Source organism: Octopus bimaculoides, chromosome 2, assembly GCF_046866305.1.
Source record: "Octopus bimaculoides isolate indiv1 chromosome 2, ASM4686630v1, whole genome shotgun sequence".
Taxonomy (NCBI): domain Eukaryota; kingdom Metazoa; phylum Mollusca; class Cephalopoda; order Octopoda; family Octopodidae; genus Octopus; species Octopus bimaculoides.
The window spans coordinates 33391667-33397666 of NC_142929.1; the positions used below are offsets into that span (position 1 = coordinate 33391667).

Here is a 6000-nt window from a genome sequence, read left to right on the forward strand (position 1 = left end):
TCACTCCTGCGGGAACACACAAACTCGCGCGCGCACACATGATTGTATAAACTTCTGAAACACACCAATAAAAAATTTTATTAGCACTACTTTCTCATGATTCTGAAATAAAATGCACCCATTTTGCCAGGGTTCGAATCTGGAATCTTCTGACCCATAATCCATTGCCCCGCACGACCTCGCATACTCAGTAGCTGATATTTTTACAGTAATTGCTTTACTAGTTTGCATTGACTGGCAAATATATGGGCGCGCACATAAACACACACGAATATACATGTATGTATATAATCATGAACTTATGTTTTTATTTCTAAAAGGCATTAGCAGTACTTTCCGAAATAAAATGAAAACGAGATTGCCAACATTCGAACATGCAATCAGACGCGTAATCCATTGCGTCACAAGTCCTCACGCTCTTAACTGCTAATGCTTGCGCACTGATCTCTTTACTAACCTGTATTCACTGTTAAAAACAGATATGCGCGCACGCTGGCGCACACACACAAAATTAAAGGGTATAGGTATAATCATGAATAGATATTTTAATTTCTAAACTATCTATCAGCACGAATTTCCCAACAAAATGTTTCTGAAATAAATTGAACACGAGCTTACCAGGATTCGAACCTGGAATCTTCTGATCCGTAGTCAGACGCGTTATCCATTGCGCCACAAGCCCTCGGTAATTTAAGGATGCATATATATCTTCTAATTTCTTTACTGATTAACTCTTGTTGTCGATATACAAAGACACAAACACGCTCGCTCTCGCGCCCGCGCACACGCACACATGACTTTATAAATTTCTGAAATACATCAACAAAACAATTATTAGCACCACTTTCCCAGACGTTTCTGGAACAAAACGCACTTGACTTCACCAGTATTCGAACGCCTGTGTGTCTGTATCATTGCATGTCAGCAACAAACTTAGTCTGTAAAGAAGTTAGAATAAACGGAGAGGTGGCCTTCGTACTGAGGGCTTGAGGCACAATGGGTTGCGTGGAATCCTGCCAAGTTCGTATTTATTTTATTACGGATATCTGTGTTTTTGACAGTGAATAGAAGTTTGTAAAGAGATCAGTGGGCAAGCATTAACAGTTAAGAGTGTGACAACTTGCGATGCAATGGATTACGCATCTAATTGCGGGTCAGAAGATTGCATGTTCGAATGTTGGCAATCTTCTTTTCATTTTATTCCGGGATTCGAACATGGAATCTTCTGACTCGTAAAAGATTATGAACTTACCAGGATGCGAACCTGGAATCTTCTGATCCATAGTTAGACGCGTTATACATAGCACCACAAACCCTCAATACGAATATTTTTACTCCGTATATTTTCACTTCTTTACCGATTGTCGTTGACATACAAAGATACAGACACCCAGGCGTGCGCGCACACACGCGCTCGCGCACACAGACTCGCAGACACACACTAATGATCATGAAATTTTTAAAATAAACCAACAAAAATATTATTAGCACCACTTTCCCCGCTGTTCCTGAAGTAAAATGCGTCCGATTTTGCCAGAGTTCGCCCTTGGAATCTTCCGATCCGTAATTAGACGCGTTATCCATTACTCCACAGGGTTCCGCATAGTCAGTAGTTGATGATTATGAAGGAATTCTTTTACTTTCATTGCCTGCCAGAGAAAGGCAAACATGCGCGTGAAGGTTCGCACGAATATATGTACATATGTATAATCTTGAATACAGGCTATCATTTCTGAAATGCATCGTCTAAAATAATCATTAGTACTACGTACTCAAATGTTTTTAAAATAGAATGAATATGAACATGTCAGGATTCGAACCCGGAATCTTGTGACCTGTACGTAAACCTGTAATGCATTGCTGTACTTACTATTACTTACACTCTCATCTTTCTTATTTCTTTATTGCCCACAAGAGGCTAAACATAGAGGGGACAAACAAGGACAGACAAAGGGGTTAAGTCGATAACATCGAACCCAGTGCGTAACTGGTACTTGATTTATCAACCCCAAAAGGATGAAAGGCAAAGCCGACATCGACGGAATTTGAACTCAGAACGTAACGGCATACAAAATACCACTAAGGATATCTCCTGGATTCCTAACGCTTATGCCAGCTCGTCGCCTACTACTTACACACTCATCTTTCTACTAACTTTTATTGACTGTCAACAACACAGATATGCACAAGTGCTGATACACACTCACAAACATATACGTGCAGACGTATAATCTTCAGATGCATAAATTTCAGATACACATCAATAAAACATTCACTACCCCAACTTCTCGAGATATAAAACGATTACGAGCTTGCCAGGATTCGAACCTGGAATCTTCTGATCCGTAGTCAGACGCGTTATCCATTGCGCCACAAGCCCTCTTGCGGCTGTACGTCTATACTTATTTCCTAATTCCTTTACTGACTAACGCCTGGTGTGGACAAACTTACAGATATACTTGCGGGCACGTACAGAGACGGACCTATGCACGCACGCGTACACACACATATACACACGTGATTATATGACCTTTAGAAATTCACCAACAAAATTATTATTAGCACCACTTTACCCCATATTTCTGAAAGGAAATTCACCCGACTTTGCCAGCGTTCGGACCTGGAATCTTCTGATCCACAATCCATTTCCCCACACGGTCTCGTATAGTTAGTAGCTGATGTTTATACAGTCATTGATTAATTTATTACCCACAAGGGACTAAACATAGATGGGACAATACACGCATGCGGGGACAATCAACACATGAAAGAATGGAACAGTGAGTAATTGCTTTACTAACTTTCATTGACTTACGCATTAATCTTTCTGCTAACTTCTATTTTCTGTCAACAACACAGATATGCACAAGTGCTTGATACACACTCACAAACATATACGTGCAGACGTATAATCACCAGATGTATAAATTTCAGATACACGTCATAAAAATATTCACTACCCCAACTTCCCATGTTTTCGAGATAAAACTGTTACGAGCTCGCCATGATTCGAAACTGGAATTTTCTGATCCGTAGTCATCCATTGCGCCAAAAGTCCTATGGTAAGAACCACTCCATGAATTTATGTTTAAATTTCTAAAAGGCATCGTCTATATTATTCTTTAGCACTAATTTCCGAAATAAAATGGATACGTGGTTGCCAACATTCGAACTTGCAATGTTTTGACCTGCAATCAGACGGGTAATCCATTGCGTCACAGGCCCCCACGCTCTTAACCGTTACTGCTTGCGCACTGATCTCTTTACTAACTTCTGTTCACTGTCAAAGACACAGATACGCGCGTGCGCTGACACACACACACAAACACACACACACACACAATTAATGTGCATATATATAATCATGAATATATGCTTTAATTTTTAAAATGTATATAAAAAAAAGTTCATTAGCACGAATTCCCCCCAAATGTTACCGAAATAAAATGAATATGAGCTTGCCAGGATTCGAACCTGGAATCTTCTGATCCGTAGTCAGACGCGTTATCCATTGCGCCACAAGCCCTCACGTAGACTAACGGTGTTGTTTACCTACTAATTTCTTAAGTGACAAATTAGATAAACGCCATTTGGCTACATATGTTCTAATTTCTTTACTTATTAACTCCTGTTTGTGATATACAAAGACACAAACACAATCGCGCGGGTGCCCTCGTACCCACGCACTCACACACACATGATTTTATAAATTTCCGAAATACATCAACAAAACAATTATTAGCCGCGCCTTCCCAGTCGTTTCTGGAATAGAACGCTCTTGACTTTGCCGGGATTCGAACCTGCAATCTTCTGATTCGTAATCAGGAACGTTATCCATTGCCCCACAGTACCTCGCGTAGTCAGTAGCTGTGACTGTCAAAGATTAAACGTATGCACGAAAATATGTTGTAATTTCTGAAATGTATCATCTAAAATATGTATTAGCACTACTTTCCCCAAATATTTCCGTAATAAAATAAGTAAATACGAGCTTGCCAAGATTCGAACGTAGAATTCTCTAATCCACAGTCAGGCGCGTTATCAATTGCGCCCTCAGTACTCCGTATATTCTCACTTCTTTACAGACTAACTTTTGTTGTTGACATACAAAGGTACTGACACCCCGACGTACGCGCATGCGCACGATCACCCACACATTCAGGTGCTCACACACACATACATGCAGACACACACTGATGATCATATAATTTTTAAAATAAACCAACAAAAATATTATTAGCACCACTTTCTCCGGTGTTGCTGAAGTAAAATGCATCCGATTTTGCTAGAGTTCGCCCTTGGAAACTTCTGATGCCTAATTAGACGCGTTATGCATTGCGCCCCAGGGTCCCGCGTAGTCAGTAGTTGATGTTTATTAAGGAATTCTTTTATTTTCATTGATTGCCAGAGACAGACAAATATGCGCGTAAAAGCATGCTCGTATATACGTGCACACGTACAATCATGAATACATGCTTTCGTTTCTGAAATGCATCGTCTAAAATAATTGTTTGCACAATGTACCCAAATGTTTCAAAATTAAAATGAATGTGAACTTGTCAGGATTCGAACCCGGAATCATCTGACCCGTAGGGAAACGTGTATACCATTGTGCTATCGCACTTATCTTTCTGCTAACTCTCATTTACTGACAACACAGATATGTACACGCGCTGATATACACCTTATCATCTGATATACGTCGAATAAAGAATCTACTACCCCAACTTCATAAGATATAAAACGATTACGAGCTTGCCAGGATTCGAACCTGGACTCTTCTGATCCGTAGTCAGACGCGTTATCCATTGCGCCACAAGCCCTCATGGTGATATGCGTCTATACTTATCTCCTAATTCCTTTACTGATTAATGCCTGGTGTGGACAAACTTACAGATATACTTGCGGGTACACACAGAGACGGGCCGCGCACACACACACATTCACACGATTATATGAATTTCAGAAAGTCACCAATAAAATTATTATTAGCACCACTTTCCCCCATGTTTCTGAAATAAAATTCACCCGATTATGCCAGCTGGAACACCGCAACTAGTGGAACAAATCGACCCCAGGACTTATTCTTTGTAAGCCCAGTACTTAGTCTATTGATATCTTTTCCCGAATCGCTAAGTTACGGAAACGTAAGCACACCAACATCGGTTGTCAAGCGATGGGGTGAGGGACAAAGACAGATGCACACACACACAAATACACACACACACAAATACACACACACACACACACACACACACACACACACACACACACACACACACATACACAAACACATAAATATATGAAAGTAAACAAATTTGCTTTCGAAGTGTTGAGATGTCTAGAAAGTTAAGGAAGTAATTTTTATTCTCAAACGCAGGATAATGCTAATAATATAAGCATGCACTACCCATAGTTTGCAGAATATGGGTAATTTATCCTGTTCATACTATATTATTAGCATTATCCTGCGTTTGAGAATAAATATTATTTACATATATATACGACGGGCTTCTTTCAGTTTCCATCTACCAAATCCACTCACAAGGCTTTGGTCGGCCCGAGGCTATAACAGAAGACACTTGCCCAAGGTGTCATTCAATGAGACTGAACCCGGATCCATGTGGTTGGTAAGCAAGCTACTTACCACACAGTCATTCCTCCGCCTATTGGTGATTATATAATTTTCTAAAATACCCAAACAAAAATATTATTAGCACCACTTTCCCCGATGTTCCTGAAATAAAATGCGCCCGATTTTGCTAGAGTTCGAGCCTGGAATCTGATCTACAATTAGACGCGTTATTCATTGCCCCACAGGGTCTGGCATAGTCAATAGTTGATTCTTTATGAAGGAATTCTTTTATTTACATTACCTGTCAGAGACAGGCTCACACGAATATACGTACAATCATGAATATATGCTGTCATTTCTAAAATGCATCATCTAAAACAATCATTAGTACTACTTACCCAAATGTTTCAGAAATAAAGTGAATG

General features: G+C 39.9%; 4 non-coding genes across 4 annotated transcripts; all 4 read right to left on the reverse strand.

The window, feature by feature from the left end:
- Nucleotides 1-609: 609 nt before the first annotated feature.
- Trnar-acg (transfer RNA arginine (anticodon ACG)) lies at nt 610-682 on the reverse strand. The gene has a single exon. It is a non-coding gene; the product is annotated as a tRNA-Arg (tRNA).
- Nucleotides 683-2307: 1625 nt separating this feature from the next.
- Nucleotides 2308-2380, reverse strand: Trnar-acg (transfer RNA arginine (anticodon ACG)). The gene has a single exon. It is a non-coding gene; the product is annotated as a tRNA-Arg (tRNA).
- A 1073-nt stretch (nt 2381-3453) lies between these two features.
- Trnar-acg (transfer RNA arginine (anticodon ACG)) lies at nt 3454-3526 on the reverse strand. Its single transcript has one exon. It is a non-coding gene; the product is annotated as a tRNA-Arg (tRNA).
- Nucleotides 3527-4750: 1224 nt separating this feature from the next.
- Trnar-acg (transfer RNA arginine (anticodon ACG)) lies at nt 4751-4823 on the reverse strand. Its single transcript has one exon. It is a non-coding gene; the product is annotated as a tRNA-Arg (tRNA).
- Between the last annotated feature and the right edge of the window lie 1177 nt (nt 4824-6000).